The sequence below is a fragment of the Melospiza georgiana genome, chromosome 3 (assembly GCF_028018845.1).
Source record: "Melospiza georgiana isolate bMelGeo1 chromosome 3, bMelGeo1.pri, whole genome shotgun sequence".
NCBI classification, from domain to species: domain Eukaryota; kingdom Metazoa; phylum Chordata; class Aves; order Passeriformes; family Passerellidae; genus Melospiza; species Melospiza georgiana.
The window spans coordinates 11,959,251-11,972,212 of NC_080432.1; the positions used below are offsets into that span (position 1 = coordinate 11,959,251).

A 12,962-nucleotide genomic window follows, 5' to 3' on the forward strand; every position below is an offset into this window, starting at 1 on the left:
ATCTGTGCTTTGTAAGACTATAATTTCTGCCCAGCCCCTTCTATTTCTTTTCTCATCCAACTGAGCAGTTGAGCTTGTTCAGGGTGTGCTGCTTGCTGCCTTTCACAGAACAAAAGAAAGAGGGAGGAAACCGAAATGACACAACCCACATAAATTAGTTTTAAAATGTTCAGTGGTAGGCCTGATGTCTGCAGCTACTTTGATTCTTTGCAGAAGAAATTTCCTTTCTATACATATATATGGTTGTCACTTGAGTGTCCCTTTAAGCCAGCTTTGCTGATTCAGACTATGCCCATACCATTTTTATTGCCAAAGCAATAAAAAAAAGGTGTTCCTGAGTTATGTTCTAACTTAAAAGATTTACACAGGGAATCCTCAACCTTAGAAACAACACCAAGAAGAACATTGTAATTTCTGCTGCAAGACTGCTATCAATGTCCATATGCAAAAAGCCTGCTTGATAAATATCCTATAACAGACTGTGCTTCTAAACCTGAAACGCTGCTCTTTCTGGGCTACAAATCAAAACTGCATCTGTTGCATAACAAAGGCATTAAAGATAATGGCCTCTAAGACTGCGTGGCACATGAGTGTGAGCAGTGTAAGCAATGCCCTGCTCCATACATTACCCTGCACCTGGGGGAGCTGGGCTGGCAGAGCATGGCCATGTCCCTGATTGCTACATTTTGATTTCCAAGTCAAGGTCAAGAAGCAATTTACCAGGATCCCTGTTGCTAACACACATGGGCTGCAGGCTTTGGAGAAGTCATCTTGCCACGTTTAAAAAGGTCTCAACAACTGGAACATAAAGAGATGAAATAGTCTGTAAGCTGCTTTATACCCTCAGGTACTTCAGCACGTTGGACTGAACAGCATGGATGCCAATTCTTTTTAACCTGCATATATCAGCTCTGTATATATATTCTAATTAAAAACACTATATTGCAGTGTATTCCCTCATCTGAGGTATCAGCAAATGGGCACCAAGCAGGTTACATAAAAAATAACAAAGAATGCATTGGAATAAATGCCATAAAATAAATAATGCAAGGATCGTCCCTGCCCCAGAAACCTTGCAATTTAGGCCATGAACAAAGAATCCTTAAGGGATCATACCAAACCTACCTCACATTCCTCAGCTGACATTTACATTGTGCTGTACTTCTTCGGTTCATACTTTCAGGGCTGGAACTATGCACTTGTTCTGATGTGCACTGCTGAAATCTGCTCTGGATCTCGTGGTTCACAAGACAGTGAGCCTTCTTGTCAGGCATTATCATGACATTTAAGATAGATATTGAAAAATACCTAATCAGAACACTGTGGGTGAGGGGTGCGTCGTACTGTATTTAACCCAAGTCTTCCTTTAGAACAAAGAATTTTAATTTTTAAAGTGTGACCAGCTATGCCCATATCCAAAAGACAGGGGGAGAGGGAAGGGGGACAGGGTGGTGGAATTACCAAAACAATACCAAGCAACAAGTAGCTTTCTGTCTGGGCCCCTCTCCTCCTGTGTCACAAAGTTACCTGTCCTAACCCAGGAGTATCACTGTTCCTCCTACAGGATCAAAAGTGCCCTCACTGCCACTCCTTGCTGGCTGAAATTGAGCTAAAAATTCGTTTGAAATTGTATCAGTCTCAACGTGGCCATCTAAAATTCCACCAGTACCTCTCAATCCTTAAAAAGGGAATGCTGTTGACATCTGCTACAAATGAGAAGGCTTGAGCCCGCTTTGTGGATGTAGGCTTTGCTTTGGAAGGATAAACGGAGCCCCATCAGATGTGCAGACCATGGGGAACAAATAAAGGTCTGAAATTAAGGTCTCCAATTAACTATTTCACTTGCAAAAATTACAGAGTGATGTAATCAATCTCCAGCTCTGGAGGGCTGGGTTTGTGCACTTGCAGTGTGCTGTACTCAGGTCAGTTTTTTCCTCATACATGGCAAATCCCCCTGCCAAGTCCGGACAATATTTGGATTCTCGTTACCTTTCTTTTGTTAGGTCAAATTTCAAGATTAAGAAAAAGAAGAAAACAAAACCACACACTGCCAAACAATAAAAGAGAAGCTATTATCTATCAGACAGAATAGCTTTTTTCCCATTATTTTCCTTTTGAAAGAGGAAAGGAATGAAGCACTGAGTGGACAAACACCATTTTGGCCTATGAATCATCCCTGATAAAACTGCAGATGCACAAACCCAGTCACAACAGTATCACAGTAAGAGAGATCAGATAAATTTCCATAACCATCCAAAAGGCCCCTGAGATGAGGCAGGATGATTTTGAATTGAATTTTGAGATGCAAGACTCAAATGGACTCAGGTTACTTGCTTGCAACACCCACACTCTGTCAATACACAGTGCTGAAAAGGAAGAGCCAAATCTTGTTAAAATTATGTCTCAGCCACTAAGAGAAGTGCTAATTACCAGCTGGACTGAAGACCACTGAGATAAGCAAAATATTCCCTGCCACAGCCTTTTAGACAACATTCGTTAATTTCTAAAACCCAAGATGTGATGATAGCAGGGAGAGATGGAAGGAAGGGAAGGATTAATCCACTTTCAGTCACATTTAAATAAGCCTTCCTTTAAATGATTTAAAATTAACTGAGAAGCATTATCTTTTCATCAACTTCTACAAAAAGAAAGGCAGCCAGAAATTTATTTGTGCAATTAATGTGATATTCATGTATACAGAAGCACTTTTAATTGAAACTATAAGTTGGCTTTTCAGTAACTGAAGGATTTCAGGTAATGGTTTATGAAATCAAGAAATAATACCAGAAAAGTGGTTATAATTTAAATTAGCAGTCACCTTTTAAGGAAGATGTGTAGCTCACCTGAAAAATACCATAAGTCTACAATTTTGAAGTGTTTACATATATAGTTTTATAGCTCCTACAAAGAAAAGCAAAAAACAAACACAAACCCGACACCTTACTCTGATAATTACTTTTGAAGAAATGCTTGCACAGATGTTTCAAATGAACCAGGTGAAGCAGCACAAGTTTTGGTGACAATTTCAGATTATTCATGAAGGCGTTCATGAGCATTGCAATGCTGCTGAAGGCTCAGGCTACTCTTTTAGGTATCCCTTTCCTGAGGGAGTCCAGGTCCCTGGCAGGAGGCTGTGGGCAGGTGAGGGTCGGCCTGTTCTCCAGGAAACCAGGGGCAGGACCAGGTCTCAGGCTGCTCCAGGGGAGGCTCAGGGTGGTCAGACCCTGCACTGGCTGTCCAGGGAGGAGTGGGCTCACCATCCCTGCAGCTGCTCAGGGAAAGCCTGGACGTGGCACTCAGTGCCAGGTGATGTTCGATCATAGACTGGATTCAATGATTTCAGAGGCCTTTTCCAACCTAATTGATGCTGTGAAAATTAAATAATTCAAAAACTAAACCCCAAAAAAGACTAGGGAAAAAATATCCTGCAGTATTATTGTCTTCTGTAAAGAAAACAATTGCACTTAAAAGCAAGAAGGAAAATACCCAGCAAACATCCTGACACTAAACTACAGTGGGATGGAGCCAATTCCTTAAAACCAAATAATGTAACTCTTAACACAGCAATGCAATTTCCTCTGCCATTTCCACCTGTGAGGATCAAAAACTGTTTTCCAGCTTTCAAAAGCCGCAAAGTATCGCCACATTGCTCAGCACCTGACTCATGGAAAACCACTCATGGAATCAGTCATTTGATGATTCAAAATTACCTGAAAAACTACCTGTATGTTTTTCCACATAATTTCAGATCAGTTCAATTGATGTTTTTAACGTGTCACATATCTGAGAGCTGCACTTAGATCTTTGTTTTCACAATATTATTATTCACTGGTTCTACTGTGGGGAGGGGAGGTGGTTATTCCAGATTAAAGTGAGCAGTGTCTTTCCAAGGGTAAATTAAAAACTAAAGCAGGATGAGATCAGGGAAGATTACCAGGCACTGTTTATAAACTGAGCATAACTAAATCAAAGGTATATAAATGAGAGCACGCATTTCTTGGCAGATTGATTCGGGTTTGAAAACTGAAGTGCCACAGACTTCATTTTAAAATCTCCAGCAATAAAGATCACTTTTTTTTTCAGAAGTAAGCGATTTCATGGCAATTCACAGCTACTCCTGTAAAGTATTGCTTTCACCTTGTGTGTTTTAAAATACAAGAAGCATTTACAAAATAAATACATGTGTTTGTATAGCAAAGAATTACTGCAAACATATACTTTTGATTTCCCCACATCTGGAAATGCAGTTAGGTAACAAGAGGCTTTAGCTCATCACAGGAAAGCTGTAAGAAACTAACATACAGGAATCCACACAAAACAAACAAACAAAAAATCATTACAAATAAGAACAACAATGTTCTTTAAGTTTAAAAAAAAAAAAAAAGGAAAAACAAACTCCAAAAAAAATGTCCCCCAAAACCCCAAATCAATCAACTGGTAGACTGTCACCATAGCCGAAATCCAACATAACATCTTTTTTCTCAGACTGCAATCCAAAGATTTAGCACTGAAAATGAAGATGCAGCAGAGAATATGAAGGTTTTTTGCTTGATTCAGACTACCAGATAAAGGTCTAAGCAAGCTGTGATTCTTCTATCCACACAGGGACCACAACTCCACAGTACAAACTTCACTAGTAAGAAATCTTCCACAAGAACTCAACCAGAACAGCAGAGCTGGAGATTTACCCCGAATAGGAACATGGCATAGGAACAACACCCAGCATTTCTCCACAGCAATGCTCATCCAGCTCTCTAGAGAGGTAAAAGCAACATGCAGAGGACTGATGCTGCTGTTGGCCTTTCCTGTCCTTCCAAGGCTCTGTGCACCTTCACTCCGGGCTGGATCCAGACAGCTCTGTGACCACCGAATCAGCTGGGCTCACAGAGTGCCTCTGGAGGTGCTCTCTGAGTGTCTCTGGGGTTCTCTCTCCCAAGCACACAACCCCACAACCACCCACAAAAGCATCCCTGCAGCTTACAGAGCCCACCAGCACCACACCAACTCATTAACTCTCCCAGTTAAGTACCACATGCTTCCTCCAAGGTGTCATTCTTCACTCATTCCGCAGGGAAGAGATGGGATTGCTCCCATGAAAGCAGTGCAGATAGTTGTTACCTGATGCAAAGACTAATTTAAGACATTTTCTTGTATCAAGTCACACAGATGAAATGGCACACCAACTATTTTTACATGGCTCTTCTAGTTAAGCTCATGCTCTCATTAGGATATCTCAAAGGAGACCATTTTATCAACATCTGTTTACCAGCCTTACCACACATGCCAATTCCAGCACTTTCTCAGTTTGTAAAGAAAAACAAAAAATTAAAAGCATGCAGAGCCAAACATACACAATACTTTAGGATGCATCCAAGTAGACAGGAGCCTGCTTGAGAAAAGCAAAATTATACCAGTGATGTGTGAATGCAGGAAAGCAGCAACCTGTACGACTAAAAAAAACTTTGCCCAGCTTGTCCTCACCTGGGCCAAGGTCTTCTCAGAAGTTATTTCTTTTCCCAGCCACCTGGTACAGTCTCAGGTCATCAAAAAGCTACTCTGTATTTCACAGCCAAAACCGAGGGCATCAGCAAAAAGACCAGCCAGCCCCTGCTACACACTGCCAGATCTGAAGGGCTTGGGCAAAAAGGAAATGAGTCCCCGTCTCGGTCCAGCCGCAGCAGGGATGGCAGGACCTTCCCCCGGCACACGCAGAGGCACACGGGGGCTGCTGCTGCCGCCAGAGCGAGCAGAGGAGGCCGAGGGTCCCCGAGCCCCCCGAGCCGGGGGCAGGCGGCACCCCGAGCCCAGCCGAGCCTCCCGCCCGGGCTGCCCTATTTGAGCCCTCCGTTGTTCTCCAGGGCACACCGCTCCCGCCCCAAGCCCCCACCTTCCCTCCAGCGCGGGCATTCTCCAATCAAAGCAGATAAGCGCATCATGTGAGGGATGGCAGGCACGCTGGGGGGAATTTCCGAGAGCTCCTGCAGCATCCACGGCCACAGGAGATCTCCGGGGTGAGAAGCACGGGCCAAGCAGGGGTGCCAAAGTGCCCGCGTTACCTGCAGCTCACGGCTCCTGGGGCAGACTGCAGCACCTCATTTGCAATCTGCTCCAATACACCTGCAACCACATTCCATCTTCCCCTGTCATTTACTGGGTGACCACTGTTCCTAAGCGTATTCTGTAGGGAAGCAGTACCCAAATAACACAGGCTGAAAGACCAGAAAGCAATAATTACTCGGTCTCTTCTTTGCTCATGTCAGACGTGCAGTACAGCTCTCCAAATCCACCAGAGCACCCAATTAATCTGCACTAATCCTCAAGAACTATATCTGAAAAACAAGTAGTAAAATCAAATCATCCAACAGCCTCTGCCTTGCCTTGCAGTCACCACAACACCATGCTACCCAACCTCTCCTTTAACACATCTGAGCTTCCTCCTCATCTCTGCAAACAAACCTACAGAGAATTTATCAGCCTCTCTCCCTGCCTTTTCCAGAAACACTTTTCTTTCCATGATCACAGTCCTTCACAGAAAAAATTATACCAATTTCTTTTGGGTTCAACAGATCACATTAGCCTTGCCAAAGAAACCACTCCATGGCTCAATTTCCTACTTCCCAATAAGGCATTCATATCCCATTTCAACACACACTTGACCAAGAAGAATTCTGTAGGAATTATCCTACTTTGTGTATTTCAAAACAAACAGGCTCTCAGTGCAGCTATCAAACCCTTTCTTCCCTGTGTGGCAGCAGCAGTGAGATGGCAGAGATGGAGTCAAGCCCCTGGATCCAGCACACAGCCTTGGCTCAGAGGAGAGCACAGAGCATCTGTATGTGCAACAAGTACAGCACATGCAGCAACATCCACAGTGCACATCCCCAGAAAAGAAAACCAAAGGGCAAATGTGGGAGACATGGCAATTTTAGGCATGGGAATTAATATGTTCAAGGAGTATAAAAATGGGAGCAGAAAAACCCATAGAGTTTTGGAATGGTCTACAAGATCAAGGAGTTAAAAAATGCCACTTTGCTATGAGAAGTTATTTCATCCGACTTCATTCAAGACCACAACTTACACCTCAGAGAACTCCCTTATTACTTGTTATTTTCCACATCATCAGTGTTCACAGGATCATGGACACTCGAGATCACTGGAATCCAAGAGATGCTCCTTATTAACCTTCCAAGTCCTTCTTCTCTTTTGCTCCCTTTATTAGTCACTGACCTCCTGGATGATTACTTCCAGTCTGCACGAACGTGCGTGCTCAGGCTGAATGGAGAAATTGTTAGAAAGGGAAATTTATCTGTAACTTCAAGAATAAAGAGCCTGCCCTTTAATATCTTTTTCATACCCATTTCCTACTTACTAAAGTGCACCCAAAATTCTGTAGCTGAATATATATCCCCTCTTGGCTGGCATATTGCTAGACCAACTGCAGACATAAATTACTTCTATGTAACTATTTGATAATTCAATGACATTTGTAAATTTTTTATCTTCATAATTTCAGATGGTGCTGCACATAAAAACAACAGAATACAAACACCAAGACTAGATTAAGACTTTTCAAGTAAAGGGTCTATTGGTACAACATCTGAGAAGGAACAATGTAGAGGGTTTAATTTGAACAGTCCCTTACAAATCCAGCCTCTGCAATGTTACACACCTGCTCAAGGTCTTCTAGGCTGCAAGGTTGGCTCACAAAGGAAGTTTTAATTTGAGAGCCCCAAAGTCAACTGAACAGAACCGGTTTCTGCAGAAGGGAAAGGGCAAAGGCACTTTGTAACTTCAGCACCACCGATTTCACCAGTCTGCAAACAGCCCTTAAAATGGAGCACATTCCAAACAGGCTGTCTCACCTCATCTGCCAAAGCTCCCAGTTACTGTTACTGGGGAAAGAACGGGCTCTTACTCTGAGGGAAGATCAAACCAGGGATCAGCTCTCCTGGAGCAGGGCCTCATGGTGGTACAATTATACATCCCATACAAAATAGGAAGCAAGGCCCTAATTTTGGATGTACAACAGCTGCCAACCAACTTCTTAAGCTGCACTTTGGTCCCTGGCTATTGCATACAGAAAGGTGAGAGACCCACTGTGAGCAATTAGGAACACCTATGGGGTATAGAATAGATTTTTTACCAGGCAGCTTAGAGCAATTGCATAAATAGATTATGGATTCACCTGCAAGATGGTCATGAAATAGAGGAGGACAAGGGATGCTCCACCCATGGTCTGTCTGTCCCATGACCAGCTATGAGCCACGGGTGGGACAGGATCACAATGGAGCTTAACAATGCTGACTGGCAATGGAAAAGAACAGGAAACCACAAAGACATCCAAGTGGCAGCCCCATCTGCCACAGAAACCTACATGGTGCAAAAGGCAAGTGGCCTTAACAGCTGGATCCCTTGTACTTGTCCCTTTTCAGGAGCAGATACACCACATTAACCTAACCTTTCAGTGATACCACTCTCTCCCACAGGAAAACCGACTAGTGCCTCTAAGAACTCTAAAGGTGAAATGAAACATTTTAATTGCTCACAAATACCATTTATCCAAGAGTAGTAACAAGGGAAACAGCGTGCTATGACTTCATATTAGGCTAGGAGGCTCTTCAGAGGAGAGGAAGATGAAGGTTTTGTCTCATTCTTCTCCAAAACTCAAGATTGCTTTGCTGCTGCACAGGTACAACTTTAACAAGTACTTCTTTCAGTGGCTGACATGTAGAACGACTTGTAAGGCAAACTGACCACAGCACCTCACTACCTGGCACAAGCTGATGTTGGTCCTCACAAGGAGGGGATGCAAGTGTTGATTTCCCTCCAAGATCCCTGCAGGGAAGACATGTGCAGCCCATCACCCAGAAGTCTGCAGGAGAGGAGCCTCTAGAGCCACAGCTGAGCTGCACCATTTATTTCTGTGACTCGCAGAGGCCGCTTGGAAGCGTCTTGCCCTGGACACTGCAGATTCCCAGCATCAGCACCACACAGGCAGGGACAGAAGGGCTGTTCTGATGCTGCTCCCCATCTCGTGGCACCCTATTCCAGGCACTCTGATACTTCAGCATGTCCTTCTGGAACAAGGACCTCACTACTAGGCTAATGAATTCATTCCAGAATGGCTGGGAACCTGTCCTCCTCCACAGTTTCACAAGCCCCTTGAGCCATATTTACTAAACTTCCAGAAAACACTACCACCATAGGAGGGGTGAGGACCAGCAAGATAGATTTTAATAGTTTGGTGTTCACAGGGCAAGATACAACCAAAGCAGGACGGCTAATGCCAAAGCACAGTACCTTTGGTATTTATACCACTGATATCCCATGTATTCTAACCCTCTACAGGTCAGCTCTTTGGAACACAAAGTCAAAAAATCACATTCTTTTTCTGCAGAGGCAAGAGGACCACAAAACCTGCTCCCAGAGAGTCCTGCTGAATAAAACTCATCTGAGCCTTTGATGCGTGCACATAGGTGATTCTGATGTGGTGCTACGCATGAATCTTTCATAAGAATAAGATGTTCTAAATAGTATAATCAAAAAACTTTTAAGGGCTGGATCGTAAACACTCCACTGTGTGCAACTTCTCCAGACATCAAAGAGTCTTCCCCGAACCAGATGCATTACATATCTGGCAAAATTAGTAAATGTGCTCAAGCCATCAATTTTGCAATTTTTGAAGTAGCACAATGCATCTATTTATTAGAGAATGGAACTAAGCCCAGGCTGCTGATTAGCCATCCCACAAATAATGCTTATGCAACCCTTCGTAATGATTTCCACTAACAACCAACCAGAGATTTTATGACTTGGAAAATTTCACTTCTAAACCAATTTACAACACTTCCCAAAATCTAATGGGACAGATGATTGAAAGTGCAGAGGAAAGCAGCCTTCTCCGAAATCAATGAGGTACAATTTTCGTAAGTAGTCTCTCTTAGGTAAGATGCCTGCATTAAGTTTTGGTTCTCATTTCTAAAATTCTCATAGGTACTCCTCTTTCCTTTCCTCCCTTTCCTCTAGAAAAGGGATTAATTCAATTTTAAGGAAAATAATAAACCAGCAGTTTCAGACTTCAGTCTCTGGCATATTACAAAGAGGAAGGAATAGCAATTGAGCTTTTAAAACCACCAGGGAAAGCAAACCACCAAACAATTCGAAAAGCCCACAGAAATAACAAGATAAAAAATGAAACAGAAATACAAACCAAGCCATCTTGGTAAGCACAAAACTTATATCGCTACAAGCTTTCAACACAGTGTACCTAAGCCTGGTGAAAATGAAGCCATCAGTTCCTACACAGCTGTAACAAATACTTGACAGACTTCCAGCACAGCCCCAAGTTCACCATCACAGCCAGCTATTACTGGAACAAATGCCCAAAGTCTGCAGCAGAAGTCAGCAGCGTATGTCAAGCCCAAACAACTCGCCATTGTTTTTGAAAAGGTGAAAACAACACAATATTTTGTGTGAAACACAACAGAGAAGAATTTCCTCTGTCAGTAAGGGAAATTCAAATGACTTCTCTTTCCTGCCTCTTTTGGTCTTCCCCTTCAAGAGGAAGAGAGTCTCTTCCCTGCATTCTAAGAAAAAGCAGAGAGTGTAGGTTATGCATAAATTCATGACAGAAAGCACTATTTTAGAACAAAGCTCCTGTGCGTGGGTGCATGTCTTTAAAATAAAAGGCATTGTTACTCTCCCAAGTGCATATCCACAGCCAGCAATCAAGTCAGATCCTCACATTTTATTTTGACAGCCACGCAGTCATATTTTCACCAGGGGTTTGACTTTCCCATCAATACCTGGTTTTTAGCAATATCATCAAGAGATGAATCAAAACTGACACGTGAAGGCACACCGGTATTAATGGCTGTGGAAAGGAATTCTCATCCTAGAGCTCTGTAATTTAACTGCTTCATCAAGGTACCAGTTGCAGGGAGGAATAAATCTGAACTCATATTTAGGAGCTGTCTCTGCACAATACAAAACTGCTTGGCTGCATATAACAGTAATTACTTTGTAGTTCATGACACTATTAGGTACCCTTGATCTAGTGAAAGCCTGCAAGTACTGTGGCCATGACACTTCCAGAAGCTGGAAGGAATTGACCTGAAGTGAGAAGCAGTATCAGCTTGCTAGCACTGCTCAGGTAATCTCCAGAACACAGCCCTGAACACAAACGTGCTATGGAAGAACCTGCTCCATCCCCTCGCAGGATCCAAAATGAGACCTTTTCCCCAGGACACTCCTCAACAGCAATTATTAAACTGAAAATTCCATGGTGCAACAGCAGGCAAAGTTTGAGAAACACAAACATTATTAATGTATTAACAGAGGATGATGCACACTATACTGAAGATTTATACTGTGCAAGACTTTGTGTCAAATCCACCCTTCCCACAGCTGCATCCCCATGGACACTTTAACATTATATAAACTCCCCCTGAGATAATGATTATTCTATAACTTTCTAAAATCATCCCCCTTTGGGAAAGTATTACCTAACAAACACACATTAAATACCTCACAAGCGCATTAGATCCTTGGGTTTCTACTACATGCTAGCATAAAAGAATATTTGTACTTTATTGTGAGACATTAAAAAAAAAAAAAAAGAAGACCAGGCTGGATAACTGTAACTGCAAAGGATAAACAGGATTAAGTAACAGGTGTCTGACTGCACATAATTCAAAGTCGTGCATGGAATACAGTGCACAGCCTTGGAATGGCTATGGAATGGAAATGGAAACATTTTGCACCTTGCTTTGAAAATCACCAGTATGCAATTTACAAATGTCTTGTAAATTCCAACCACACAGAGGCAACGGGAGCACTTGTACCCCCAGAGACCTCTGGATATATACAAAAAAAACCAAACAATCTTCAAAGGTAAGCCTGCGAGGGGGGGAAAAAGGAAACAAAAAAAGGGAAAAATGGAAGGGAAAAAACCCAACCCACTGCAAGAAAGTTATACTTAACTACACAGAAACATTTGTCACACCGCCCAGCACTGACAAAATCCGGATACGCTCAGAAACTACAGCAGCGAGGATGAGGGGAGGACTCCAGCGGCCGGGCACACACACAGAGGGACCCACGGAGGGACCTGCACACGGAGGGACCCACACACGGACACGGGTGAAACTGACACAGACACGGGGGAAACTGACACGGACACGGGTGAAACTGACACACGGACACATGCGTGTGTGTGTACACAGCCCTGCATGCGTGTCGCACACAGGCACGCAGACACACCTATATGACACACACCCACGTACCACAGCCCCACACGGGTATGAGGGACCCATACGGCGGCAGACCCCCGCAGGCGACAGCCCCACAGGTTCGTGGCAGCCCCACACGGGGGTGAGGGACTCACACGGCGACAGTCCCTCGCAGGTGACAGCCCCACAGGTTCGTGGCAGCCCCACACGCTCGCGCCGGCCCCACGCGGCCGGGGGAGCCCAAGGTTACGGCCCGGCGGGGGGGGGGGGGGCCGGGCAGCGCCGCTCCCCGCCAAGGACGCGAAGCCGCGGACAGAGCCGCGGCCGCCCCCCGTCCCCCCCCGCCTCAATGGTGGCCGCTCCAGCCGCCCGTACCTCAAGCGCCGAGGCTGCTTCCTCCTCCTCTTCCTCCTCCTCCTCACGCCGTGCCAGTGTCTGTGTGTGTCTGTGTGTGTGTGCGACCCGCCCGCCCCACAGCGGCGGCGGCTCCTCCTTCCCCCCTCCCTTCCCCTCCCTCCTCCCCCGCCGCCGCGCCCGCCTCAACCCCCGCAGCGCCCAGAGACGCGGCAGGGACGGGGGAAACCCCAGGGCGACCGCCGCCTGCGCTGGCCGGGCCGGGCCGGGCCGCCGCCGGCTCCCCCCGCCGCCGCCGCGCAGGCTGCGGGCAGCGCATGGCAAGTGGGCGGCGGGGCCGCGGGCGCGGAGCTCCGCCCGCACGGCTCTCCCGGGCGC

At 44.9% G+C, this 12,962-nt stretch overlaps 1 protein-coding gene across 4 annotated transcripts in view; it reads right to left on the reverse strand.

Annotated features, from left to right (window-relative positions):
* The window catches only part of PLCB4 (phospholipase C beta 4), a 173,101-nt gene extending 160,405 nt beyond the window's left edge, over positions 1 to 12,696 (reverse strand). For 3 of the 4 annotated variants that reach the window (XM_058020299.1, XM_058020300.1, XM_058020297.1), the window contains exon 1: positions 12,606 to 12,696. The gene's annotated coding sequence lies outside the window, so the exon portion shown is untranslated. Of the gene's footprint in view, positions 1 to 720; positions 745 to 12,605 lie in introns of those variants that run through there. The other variant, XM_058020298.1, reaches the window with a different exon arrangement.
* Positions 12,697 to 12,962: the final 266 nt, after the last annotated feature.